Here is a 14333-nt window from a genome sequence, read left to right as displayed (position 1 = left end):
CGTAGGTCTTCTATTTGACAATCATATACCATACTGCCTGGATCACTGTGGCTCTTGATGCTTTGGTATTGACCCTTATGATGGCTTTATTGGCCCATATCTATTACCAGGTGTGCCGGTTAATAATTCTTAATTTTGTCGCTGGATGGCGCTGGAAGCAAGGGTTGGTGCACAGTCTCAACTGTTACGTCAGTGTGTTGCCAGTTGCCAGGACAGTACCTGTCAAAATGCCGTGGATGTGCAACCGAGTGTGAGTGATCATGATATTGGGTTTGTGTGGGAAACATGTTGACCTTCAAACCAAATAATGAGCATGTGCGGCACATCCTGCTTTTTTTGTTCAATCCAAAAAAAAAAAATCAAAAAAAATGCGAGTGAAAGCCATCGTATCCTTGTGGAAACGTACAGTGACAATGTCCTAACGCAAGATGCGTGTGTGCGTTGGTTTCGACGATTCAAAAGTGGTGATTTCGACTTGAAAGACAAAGATCTCCCGGGCCAGCTGAAAAAATTCCAAGATGCCGAATTGGCAAGCACTGTTGGATGAAGACGATACACAACACAACAACAACTGGCAGAGAAGTTAAATGTTGGTCGCCAAACCAAATCTGATCGTCTTCATGCCATGGGAATGCCATCTAAATGACAGACAAATAGAAAAGCGAAAAACTGTGTGTGAAGTGATGCTTTCTCGGCATGAAAGAAAGTCTTTCTTGCATTGGATAGTGACTGGGGACGAAAAATGGATCTACTTCGAGAACCCAAAATGCAAACACAACAACAACTGGCAGAGAAGTTAAATGTTTGTCGCCAAACCATATCTGATCATCTTCATGCCATGGGAAAGATCCAGAAGGCAGGAAAATGGGTCCCACATCATCTAAACGACAGACAAATAGAAAAGCGAAAAACTGTGTGTGAACTGATGCTTTCTTGGCATGAAAGAAAGTCTTTCTTGCATTGGATAGTGACTGGGGACGAAAAATGGATCTACTTTGAGAACCCAAAATGCAAAAAGTCATGGGTTGACCCAGGACAACCTTCACCATCGTCCGCAAAACCAAATCACTTCAGAAGGAAGACAATGCTGTGCATTTGGTGGGATCAGAAGGGTGTGGTGTACCATTAGCTTCTGCAACCAGGTGAAACAGTGAATGCCGTTTGCTACCGTCGACAACTCGTCAATTTGAACCATGCATTGATCGAAAAGTGCCCAGATTGGTCGACAAGACATGGAAAAGTGGTTTTGCAGCATGACAATGCCTCATCACACACAGTGAAAGGCATCACACACACCATTTCTTCACTTGGCTGGGAATTCTTGCCCCACCCGCCATACTCACCAGACATAGCCCCTTCGGACTACCACTTGTTTTCATCAATATCTTACTCACTTTCCCAGCAACACTTCAACAATTACGAAGATGTCGAACAATGGCTTGCAGACTGGATCACCTCAAAATGTGAACAATTTTTCTGGAAGGGCATCCACAATTTGATGGACAGATGGGCACAATGTATAGCTAGTGATGGTGCATACTTCGAATAAAGCATTTGTTACCATTCTCCCCAGATACACCTGTTTTCTTTCGGATCAATTAAGAATTATTAACCGGCACACCTGGTATTTGCATATGAGTAAGGATGACTGTATTTTCCATTCCAAAGTTCCAAAAATTTATATCAATTTTTTGGTAAGATGTCTTTGATGAGTTATGCATAATGCAACACTTTCCACAACTACTTTCTGCTTACCGACTCATTCACATTGAGAACTGTTAAGTGACATTATTCAATCAATTTCTTAAAATTAGAATTTCATAATTGTTTTACAGGGTGTCTACCAGTCTGAGAATCCTGCAAAAGTACGGTAATTTTCTTTTTCTGGAAAAATCGTGGAAAAGTCATGGAAATTTACTTTTCTGGAGAAATCAAGGTTTTTGTAGCATGAGCACACTCATAATACATAATACAGAATGCTTTGATTTGATTTGACTTTTGTTATTTAGTGTCCAGGGTGGCGACAGACCTGGAAATCCTGGAAAACCCCGAAAAGTCAGGGAATTGGAGAGGTGAAAAAAGTCAGGGAAATGTCAGGGAATTTTGTCTTGATTGACAAATGTTTTTTTTTTTTTTTGTTGAACTGTAGATGCAATGTGATGAAATGAACCTGCCAGACATTTGATTTTGAAGAAGCACTGCACTTAAATGGGAAATCATCTTGCCACCTTTTGGCGTAAACTTTTGTGTCTATTATGCATTGGACACAACCACGGTGCCAGAAACAAGTGATGGAAGGTGATGAGGTGGGGGAGGAGAAATTTCCAGTGAGGCAGACACAATTGATGAAACTCTAAATGTCACATTTAAAATGTATTGGCATATTTGTTTTTTTGTCTATGGGAGCTATAAGGGGTTGGGCCTGTCGACCAGAAGAGTGCACCCACTCTGGCACCGTCTGACAGATGTCCGACACTGTACTACGGCATTGTGTGGACAATCTGATGGAACATTGAAACGAATGAGGGCTTTTATCCAACCTGATTTTTTTGTTGTATGCCGTGAAACGACATTTGATCCACCGAATATTTAGGCTCGATTCCTGTCTGATAAATCTGACTAATGTAAAGATTCTCTCGGGCCATTGACCAGGTGAGTTGTGGAAAAGATTCCAAGCTTTTGAGAGCTAACGTCACTCTCATCTTCAGGAACTTCTACTTTGAAGATAAGAGTGATGTTAATTTTCGAAAGCTTGGAATCTTTTTCACAACTCACCTTGTCGATAGCCTGAGAGAATTATTTCATCATTCGTCGCCAGGAAAGCTTCAAGACTGACTTAAATCTGACTAATGTCGAATTGCGACAAAATTTCTCATTACAGCATAAAAACGGATGCATGGCACTCTTATGCATCCAATTTTTTTTGTCTGATGTAGTACAGCATTTCATCAGAAAAACTTTCAGGCTCAATCCTAAAAACATCATTTTCGTCGGTAATCAATGTTCCTCTGCCAGGCCTACTGAATTTTCACTTTTCGTCTACTGTTATTGAATTTGACAGGCTGAAGCTTTATTTGGAGGATGGTTTAGAAAGTACATTCGAATTAGCCATAAATTAAAACACGAACTTCGGTAATAATTGACTTTTTATTGTCTTAATTACAATGATCTATAACTTACTTTTCGACATATTCACCACCATTCTTCAGGTATTTGTTGTGGTATGGCACTAAATTTTGTATGCCCATGTCATATGTCTGCCTCCAAAAAGCGGAACCATCTGTACAGCAGCGTTACTGTCAAAATGTATGTCCAGCCAGAAACTGCTTCAGCTGGAAGAGATCAAAGTCGTATCACGTGAGGTCAGGGCTCCCACTTAAAGTAACGCAAAAGAGCCCACTTATGGTCAGGTGTGTGGGGTCGTGAATGATGGATCTGCCTTCCATGAATGGTCTGCATCATCGTCTGACCATACTGTCACTAATGGCATCCAGTCCTTACACCTATCACAAGTTCTGGTGGATCTCTGCTGGCATCCGCTTCTGAGCGTGAAAAAATCTGATTATAGCATGCAGTCGGTATATGAGAACTGCTAACTTTCTCATAGAGTTCAGCCAAGTTAACTCCTGCCGGCTCCCTTGGCGGAGTGGTGAGCACATTGTGATACAACACCAGGGGTCCTGGGTTCGAATCCTAGCCTGGGCATAGATATTTGTGAGTGTCCATTCATAAATTTCATCATGTCATCACTCATCCCCATTTTCTCAAATTAGCCAATAGTGGCACAAAAAGTGAAGTAAAATAAAGCAAATCAATCAACCAAGCTAACTCCTGGCACAGGACCCATCTTTATGCAGCAGTGACCCGCTGTTGCTACTTTTACCTACGAAGAAACTTGTGGTCAAACAGCCATATAGACCTACTGTGCCCCCCCTCCTCTTTGTGCAACAACCAGCAACCTTAGAATCCCTCCTCCCTGCAGCCACCAGTAGGGAAACAAAATTTTACCAAAATAACCATTCTGCGCTGTGAATACAGCCAGGAAATAGCTTGGCTCTGGGATAACGCTGTTCTTAAATCGACTCCCTTCACAACAATGCAACTGCACCACATAACAGACACATAGCACCTCTTCCTATCTGTATGTACGCATCGTCCTTCAACCACTAGCGCAGCGTTCCAACAATATCGGAACTTACTTTTTGGATATCCATCATATAATATAAACTTATGGACGCTGTTCTTAACAGCATGTTCCTATCTTATCTTGTCTGATTAGCAAAATCAGATGCCTGTGCAGTGCAGTAGATTCCCCTACTATAAATTGCTTGCGTTAAGTTTTTAATATATATATTTACACACACACACACACACACACACACACACACACACACACACACACACACACACACACACATTTTACCGGCAATATAGGAAATAGCGTGTTGTAAATTTCATGGTACTTGGATGTACTGTGAATGTTTGTACTGAAAGAGTCACATTAATAATGTAAGGTAATATGGCACTTCGTTTTGTACAATTCCATTGCTTCACTTCCAGAATGTTTAGTTCCGAGAAGCAGGTTTAAGATATGTTAGGGTTTTGGGTGCCAAGCGGATACCATGTGTTGCCATGTTCACATCAAACAAACCACAAATTCACCATACCAATATCTGAATCATGTGTGAATAAGTTTGTTTGCTTTATATAGAAAAGAGGCACAGCATACAAGCATTACTGCTTTGAAAATAAGTTTGCATTCATGGGTCTTGCAAGCGGCAGGCAAAATATCAACGTTTAATAATGAGAAAGCCTTAGAAGAATGAGAAATTACAAAATTTCTTCATTATAAACAACTAATTTACTTTAATCTCATTTAGTCAACTTTATAAATAATCAAATATTTTATTTAAGCCTGCTTGCAAATGAGAATAGCCCTGTAAAAGTCCCTCCCTAGCTTGTGAATTGTAATAATTATTCAAATCCACTATTTTTCAGAACAAATATAAATCGTAGAGAAATTAAGTCAATTTCTTGTAAGCTAATATAGATTCTTAATACAGTCCATACCTGAAAGCTGTATGAATTTATTTTCCATATACAAATACGTGGATTTAGTTCAGAATTGTCAGGGAAAATATGCAAAGTTTATCCTGGAAAAGTCAGGGAATTTCATTTCTGCTCGTCTGTAGCCACCCAGGTGTCACTTTTCTGCCACTTTAGTCTAATTGCAACAATGAGGATGACTGATGATGATATGATGAAACTGATGAAGGGGCTGGGGTTCAAACCTGGAACCCTTGGCATCATACCATACTTTTCTATTGGTTCCAATTAAAATTTCAATTGGATTCAATTGGTTTCAGGTGGAATGAATCGGATTCTATCAGATGCCTAATGTAGGTATCGGAATGTATTGGTTTCAATTGGAAACTCAACTGAAACCAATTGGGAAATCAAGACAATTTTCAATTGGTGAATTTTAACCAATTGTAAGTTTGTATATATTGTAGAACCAATATGTTATAAATTCGTTTATTGACTCAAAGCATAGGTAGTTTCATTCTTGACACCACATTTCCTGTGATTTAGAAGTTCATTGGAAAAACAGCACACTTGAACAGAATTTCTTCTGAATTCTAATGCATACTACTGAAGTCAGATTTATCTTAATAAATACCTAAGTAGAACTTTTTCTTAAGAACCAACTCAACCTTAAAGTAGCTAGTAGTAGGAATAAATGTTCATATAGGTTCTTGTTTTTTGCAATATGGAATTTCCATGGTTATTCATATGTGTATGTAATGCAATTGGAAAAATGAGCACTATTTTGATCAGCCAAGTTGATCTGAACAGTGTTTTGTTTGTTTATCACTTTTCCAAGTGTTGTTGGTCAGATTCTTTGTTTAACCTAATTTGTCGCTGTTTTCGCATGTATAATGGAAGAACAACATGTCAATTTATGACTGAAGCAGCATGTTTTTCGATATTCTATAAGTGTGTTAAACACAATGAAGCTACAGAGTTAAAAACATGTTCATACATTTGAAACAAAAATTGTATGTGAGTTCTTCTGTTGCAAATTCCACATGCTTTACCAGAGATTTATTTTATATGATTTCTTTATTGCATTTACAGTTGTATAGAAGATAAGAATTTTTCATAAGCAATATATCAAAAACAAAAAAATACTTTCCAATAGAAACCAATTCATTACAATTGACCAATCAGTCTCAATTGACCAATTCGTTCCGATAAGAGTGTCTAAAATCTCATATTGGCTATCGGAACCAATTGGAAAAATTTCCAGCTGCAACCACTTCGCCATGGAGGTTGGCTAAAGAATGCTTGAGAGTTAATAGCAACAATGTATAAATTTGCTACAATAGGTGTTATTTATCCAGTCCCGGTTTCTGGTCTCCATGTTAAACAAAGACCTCTGTCTACAACAAGTGCTATCTGACACCATAGCTCAGCTTATCACCAGGTTTGAACCCTGCAAAATAAACCAGATTTGGATTACTTTTATAACAATGGGAAATTTTCTACAACTATAGAAGTTTCATTTTTAATTTGTTGTGGACAAACTATTCTTCAATTTGATTTTCTGAGTATTACTAATATTAGTAGAAATTTTATATTAAATACGCTAGGAAAATGGTTTTATAGAATTCTTAGTGTGTTTAGATAAGAGTATAGTACTATGTAATGATTTGGTCTGGAAAGAAATGTGTTTTGTTCTGGAAAACCTTGGAAAGTCAGGTAATTTTGCTTTTACAAAATTGTAGACACCCAGTTTTAGCAATGCAGTAAAATTATTAATTTTTAAATGAAAAGTTATGCAAGTAAACATGGTATCGCTCTTAGCTTTGGAATGTTTTAGCTGTGGATGTTTGTTCATGTATTAATGTCTTTCCTCTTTTTAACATTTAATCATTGTTTGGCACAATTAAAATTTGTTTGGACATATCTTTCTTTCAGCCTTGCACACTTTACAGGAACTCGTAATTACTCTGCAGTTTTTTGGACGTAGATGGGGAGGAGGCTACAAGTGAATTTTTAAGGGGAATGAAATCATGTTTCACATTTTGAGAGAAAGGAGAAGGATGCTTATAAACGTTATGGCATGACTCGCTGCAGGACATATAGTAGTGGTATTTATGATAATTACATTCCTGATGCAAAATATAGACAAAAATACAAACGCGTCTCGTTATTTCTTTCTTTTGCGCATCAGTTCACAGCCAAATTTACAATGTAACTGGTGTAATATTCAGTTCTGAAACACACGTGAGTATTTATGGGGAGGGAATTTAAAATCCTGATCAACTGTTTTTACACGTAATAATTGTGCATGTTGCTTTAAATGTGAACTGGTAAAAGATAAATTTCCCAGTCCATATAACACCATGCCAGGAAGGCACATTTAGGGGATGTGGGGTTTGATACACTTTTTTATTAATAAAAATATCATACTGCATAGATACAGCTTTGTAAAAAATGAACTTGATTGTCTGAATAAGAGACAAGGTATTATGGTAATATTTATTGGAAATAGCAAAAATTAGTGTGTTTGTAAAAATTGATTTTGAAGGGTGGATAACCTCATTATGAGCATTGACACCATTGCTGCTGTAGGCTCAGTGTCAACTTTCAGTACCACCACTGAAGTTTCTGGGTTTGGAGGCCCACCTTGGACATGGTTGCACCTTCACACTTTCATCTAATCATAACTCATGCTCATCATAGCAGTTAGCCAAAAATGGCAGCAAAGTGTTGTAAAATACCAAAAATTCAACTTTAATGATCCCAGAGCTCAAGCTGATGTCCTTCACCATTAATGCTGCCCAATGCTAATATGTATATTTCATCATATTGTTGTTCAATATGCAATTTTTTAACATTTTTCTGCAATTCTTCTTCAGGTTTTATTTCAGTTATTATTCAACATCAATCACAGGTTTCTTATTTTATTATTTTCTAATACGCTATATCTCTCTTCACTATATATTCCATTCATTTTCGCATTACTTACAGTTTGTCACCTGCAGTTGCAACCCCCTTTTCCTCTTACTAGCTGTGCTATTGTTTTTCATCACGCTTACATTCAAAATCAATGTTGTATGTTTCTTAACATTCTCAATTGAACATATTTATACTATTAAATTGAATGCATCTTAATTAAGTATAATGATTCTATTAAGAGGAATGTTTTTTTAATTCATGTTTAATTGAGATATATTTTACTGTATGGAAGCTATTTTGATATTTGGTCTAGGAATTAATTCGTGCACCTGGACAAGAGATGGCGTAATGAGCGTATCGTCCCACAGTTCCGTGTATCCACACATGCGTTGAAAACTCCTGTCAGCGCACATCATTCATAGTATAGGGCAGTTGATTGACCCGTCAACAACAGCATTTTGTATCGTGCCAGATAAAGTGTTTTTGCGGGGTGTTCTGCTTCATTACTTTAACATGCAGAAAAGTGCTACCGAAAGTCATCGTATTTTGGTGGAAGTGTATGGTGACCATGCGCTAGCTGAGCGAACGTGTCAGAAGTGGTTTGCACGGTTTAGAAGTGGTGATTTCGGCCTGGAAGACCAAGAGCGACCTGGACAGCCAAAAAAATTTGAAGACGAAGAATTGAGAGCATTGCTCGATCAGGATTCATGTCAAATGAAGAAGAACTTGCAGAAGCATTAGGCGTTGATCAAACAACAGTTTCCAAATGCCTCAAAGCCATGGGAATGATTCAAAAGATGTCACATTGGGTTCCACATGAATTGAAAGACAGAGACGTTGAAAGACGAAAAACCATTTGCGAATTGCTGCTTCAAAGACAGAAAAGAAAGGGGTTTTTGCATCGCATTGTTACTGGCGATGAGAAGTGGATCCATTACGAGAACCCGAAACGAAAAAAGGCCTGGGTGAAGCCAGGTGAACCAGGTCCATCACAACCGAAACGAGATATTCACTGTGCAAGGGTTATGCTGTGCATATGGTGGGATATGAAAGGTGTGATGTACTATGAGGTGCTGCAACCGGGTGAAACTATTAATGGAGAATGTTATCGACGACAATTAATGCATTTGAAGCAAGCTCTGGCCAGGAAACGACCAGAATGGGAGAACAGACATGATAAACTTATTTTTCAACATGATAACGCTCGCCCACATGTTGCAAACCGGTCAAAACCTATTTAGAAAATGTCGGATGGGAAGTTTTACCCCACCCGCCGTATTCACCAGACGTTGCTCCTTCGGACTACTACTCGTCCGATTGCATGAATAACGATTTGATTGGACAGCGGTTCACTTCTTCAGAAGATATCGAAAAATTGGTCTCTGACTGGATCGCTTCAAAGGATGAGGACTTCTTTCGCCACGGAATCTGTAACTTGCCTGACAGATGGGCGAAAGTGGTGTCTCGCGATGGACAATATTTTTCTTAAGGTATTTATGTATTTTGTGTTTGAACTACAGCTTCAATGTGTGCGTAACAACCGCACGAATTAATTCCTAGACCAAATACAAAAAGGATTTCATTATTTAAAAAAATGTCAATAAAGTTATAAGGAATTGAGAAGACAAGGACAATTTGGAGAACCTTAGGTGAACATTGTGGATGCACTTGAATATGTAGGAAAATGGTTCTTTTAATATTACTTATGAGTATTTGCAATTTGAAGAGTTGATAATTCTTTATTCTGATACAGTATCCTCTGTCAACACCTCTGCATAATGCTCAAAGTATATATATTAACAAAACAATAAATTAATTGTTTAATATGAATAGTATAGTCATATGCATGGTAATTGATTACTAATATTTGTTTTGTGTTGCATATAACATTTCTTTTCTATTTAACACAAATTTTGTAACTATATTTTTTTACTAACTTAGACATTTGATATTAACTTGGAATTTTTATTTTTTGGCATGATAAATGATGTGTAAAATGTTGTACATATAATTTGTTACATTTACTTTGTTAGAATGTTTATTGTTAAATATGTTAATGGTGAATAGTTCTGTTTTTTTTTGTTGCAATTACAACTGTAACTCTTGTGTTTCCAAACGTGTGCAACCTTATATGTGTTGTCAGATATGTACAAAGTATCCAGAAAAGAACTAGTGAAAACCGAAATATGACACCTCTGCTTCTATTGCCTCGAATTTTACATAATCGGAAAGACTAACTCAAAAAAAAAAATGTTGGGTTCACTGGAGTACCAGCATGCTCTTCTGTGAAAGGGAGAATAGTGAGTGTGAATGCAAAACTTTTGCATTTGAGTCCCGAGTAGCATTGAAAGAGGATGTGGGCTTCACAAGAGTGTGTACAGTATGTTCTGTGGCTAGCTGAAATGCAGTGGATGAAGCCAGTGCAATGTTGTTTTCAGATGGAATGAGTCAAATCAACCCACTAAACAGTAATAGCATCCTCACTGGGACTAGCAATTTCTGAAGACAGGCAGTGTCGAGTCACAAAAATTGAGACTTTCCCTGGATGATATTGATCTCAAGACAATAAATGCATTACTTTCAGAAATGCAATGCTTCTTTTTCACTAGTTCTTTCGTGGATACCTTGTATATTGTATTTTTCTGTAATATTGTCCTGGTAAAACAATATATTTCATGTCTCATGTCATAAACACAATAACAAATATTCAGTTAAACAGAGACATTCCTGAAAGTTTACCAATTTTTTTTCTTCTTCAAACCACCTATTATATTCGTCAGAACATGGAGAAAGAAGCTATAAATGTATATACTGATTTAAAGGCAAGATTATGAAGGTATCAAACTGGCTCAGTTTCAGAGAAGATTAAATGGTTGAATTTTGATTATGCCACTGAAGTTGGCCTGGGTATGTGTGTTCTTCGTCTAATCACCAACCATTCTCATTGTTGTGATTAGCCAAAAGTGCCAGAAAAAACAATGCTAAATAACAAAAATACAATACAAATACAAGAAGGTATTAAAGAATTAAGAGAAACAGACGAAGATGTGTCTCACATGTAATAGGTGACTTATGTAACTGATGATCTGCTCCTTTTCATTAGAAATCTTTTTGGGTGAGCATGTAAAGCGATCGATTCACAGTTTCACTACCCAAGGTTTCAGGGTTGAATTCCGCTTGGAGCATTGGTTTTCCTTTGTAGGTGTTCACCAATTGCCCACAAGAAAATGTAGCAATCAACAGAGTTCTTTTTTTAAAAAATTAACAAGTAGGAAATTCTGTCATTCCATTACTCTTTCTTCTTATATTGTATGATACTAGTGTACCAGTAAATAATTTTAATTTATATGTTCAGTGCAGCAAGCATGCTTCTTACTACATATGTCAAAAAATACCTTCAAGTAAGACTTTTTTGTAGCAAAAAAAGAACAATTCATGTGAAATTCAATTCATTTTGTATTTTTGTAACTGTATATCACTTTTCTGTCACTTTTGACTAATCACAATGATGTGGCTTAGTGATGACATGGTGTAATTGATGAAGGGATGCTTACAAAAAACACCCATGACCAGGCAGGGACTCGAACTTGGAAATTTGATGGCCAGGTCGAAACTTAACTACTTAATCCTCTCAGCCCCTGAGCTGGCTTGAAATTCAAATCATCATTGTTAGGATCGAGTTCCCCTATTTTACCAATGTTGGTATTCCCAAGGTACAACTGTGATTCTGTGTGAACTGCATACACACAGGATAACCAACCTGGAAACTGATCTTTTTACCTTGGTCCTTTTTTTGGCTTGTTTTATTTTTGTTTATTTTATGTTATCCGTTCTTTTGTTTTTAATCTTAGTCTATTGTTTTATTGTTGTTTCTTTCTGGTTTAAAATGGCTTCTGCTGTACTGGAAATTTCAATAAATAAATAAATAAAAAACCATCATGTCAGGCCACCAATGAAATAAGAGACTAACTTTTTCATTTGAGGTGGCCACGGTGGCTCAGTCGGTAACGTGTCTGACTACCATGCTAAAGGTCCCGGGTTCGATCCCCGGCCGGTTCAAATCCGGGAACTTTTCTAACGTTGGAAGCGGCTCCGGCACCCACCCAGCGTCGAATAACATGGGTACCTGGGGGAAACCCCGGGGGGTAAAGGCGGTCAGGGGCGTGATACTGATCACATCACCCCCACTCACGACCGGATCAAGAAAGTGTGGGGCCTTACCCCCACACCCCCTATACGCCTTCATGGCGTGGTGCTAAGCACAGGGGAGAACTTTACCTTTACTTTACCTTTTTACTTTTTCATTTGAAGAAGTTTGAGATATGTGTAGTAACTCAATGAAAGCACCAAAGTAACATACAACACGTTTACTCTAAATCAAAAGCAATAAATCATTCAAGAAAGTATATTTTATCTTGAAATATTATGCAATACATGAAGTGAACAAAATCTCACTCGAAGTAAGTCTCTTGTATCAAACACCATCACAACAGTTGTTTGGAAAATCCTATTCTTGACCAAACCTGGCCTCACCCAAACATATAAGAATGAGATTAAAACCAGAGATAATTTTTCAAATGAAAGAGCATTTTGTTGCTGTGATGTGATGTATCAAGTGATATAACTTAATTAACCAGTTGATGAGAAATTGTTCAATGAGTTCTATCCAAACAAAACACCTTCTATCATATAATATCATGCTTTTTCATATTCTGCAAGGATCTCATGATGCCATGGTTAGAAATTTGACACAATTTTCACTAATGTGCTGTATTATATGTGTGTTTGTGTCTGTCTCTGTAATACTGCAAAAGTATCTTTAATTTCTTTCTATCTTTATTAGCAAAAATCGAATTGAAAATTTATCCAATATTGAAAAAGTTTGGTACAAAATTTGCCAACATCAATAACTCATATTCTACAAATCTGATCTTAAATGTTAAACATTATATGAAAACCCTGAATACTGGATTTGCCTCCTTTCTTAATGTATGTAAGCAGGTAACTCTCAAAAGTAAACTGCATATTTAGAAATTGAATGTACAAAATCTTGGGACATGAATTGTACTCTTCTATACCATGACTGTAGACAGATACAACTTTATTGGAAGTGCATAACTGATCCTATACTTACAGTACTATGCACTACACAAGCATGTGTTTATGGAATTGAATTTAGGTTAAATCCATGCTCTACTCGACCACTGGAAAGTCAGGGAGGAGGGGTAAGCATAACGTGCTTCAAGGTCAGAGGTCCCAGGTTTGAATTCTTGTGAAAGGGAGATTGAAACATCTTATCCAACAACACAGAGAATTTAAAGATCAGAGAGGAAATTTATAGGCACTCATGAAAGGGAATTTCCCATTTGAACCGGGAACAACAGTGAAAGAGGGCAACCAGAAGTCAAGGTGGAGGGATCGTGAGTGGGCTTTGATTATAGAGTAAAACCTGTATTGCACAAGTTTAAAAAATTCTAAGCTTTTGAAAATACTGACTTAATTGTCCCAAGAATGTTTTCTCTTAGCTTTGTCTCCCCATTGTAATTTTGTAATGCTTTGAAAAAATATGAGTTAAAAATGAGTTACCCATTTTGGTATCTGAATTTGTATTAATCCAACATGCCAGAAGTTTCAGGGGGATGGGGGTGGGGGTGGGTTTTGAACCTCCAAAACCTCTCTTTAAATATGGTCATGTTATGTACGTAAATGTGCACTGGTATTTAGAGAAATATCAAACCTCTAAAATATCCATCTTAAAGATAAACTAATACACTTGGCCTCTACCTATAAAGTAACAATTAAGCTGTCCCATCTTTCTTCATTATCATCGATTATCATTGATTATAAGAAGTTAGTGTACTTTGCTCATGGAATGCAAAGAGCTGAACTGCATAGACCCCTATGGTACATACAATGAGTTGTTGACAATTGGGGTGCTATAGAAAAGTCGAGATTGATTTATGTAGAAACTGGACTTTATCACACATCCCTGCTGGAGTAAGAATAACTTAATCTGAACGTACTCCCCTGTTGGCTATCTAAGCCAAGTATTAGACACCGCAACAAAATTCCCTTGTGATGTTGCTGATTGAAAAACACTATGATTATTATTTGGACTCCCAAGTAGCATCACAAATAAGTTACTAAATGTTCATAGTCTATGCACAATTGGTCCTCAATTATTAAAAAGTTGCCTCCAGCCTAAAATGACTTGCACACATTAAATGTAATCTATACTTTTTGTGAACATACAAATTATAAAACTATTCAAAGTGTACAACCGAATTCTTCAGAATCATAAAAATTCTTCAATAAAATACACGATGATTCCAGAAAATTATTAACGGATGAGAAAATAGCCACCTAGC

At 37.1% G+C, this 14333-nt stretch overlaps 1 protein-coding gene across 1 annotated transcript in view; it reads left to right on the top strand.

Moving 5' to 3' along the window:
- The window catches only part of LOC146003359 (uncharacterized), a 545908-nt gene that overhangs the window by 453477 nt on the left and 78098 nt on the right, over positions 1-14333 (top strand). The gene's annotated exons all lie outside the window — the stretch shown is intronic.

The sequence above is a fragment of the Lepisma saccharinum genome, chromosome 20 (genome assembly GCF_977018435.1).
Source record: "Lepisma saccharinum chromosome 20, izLepSacc3.1, whole genome shotgun sequence".
Lineage (NCBI taxonomy): Eukaryota > Metazoa > Arthropoda > Insecta > Zygentoma > Lepismatidae > Lepisma > Lepisma saccharinum.
Note: the sequence above shows the minus strand (reverse complement) of the source record. Positions and strands in the feature narration are given on the sequence as shown.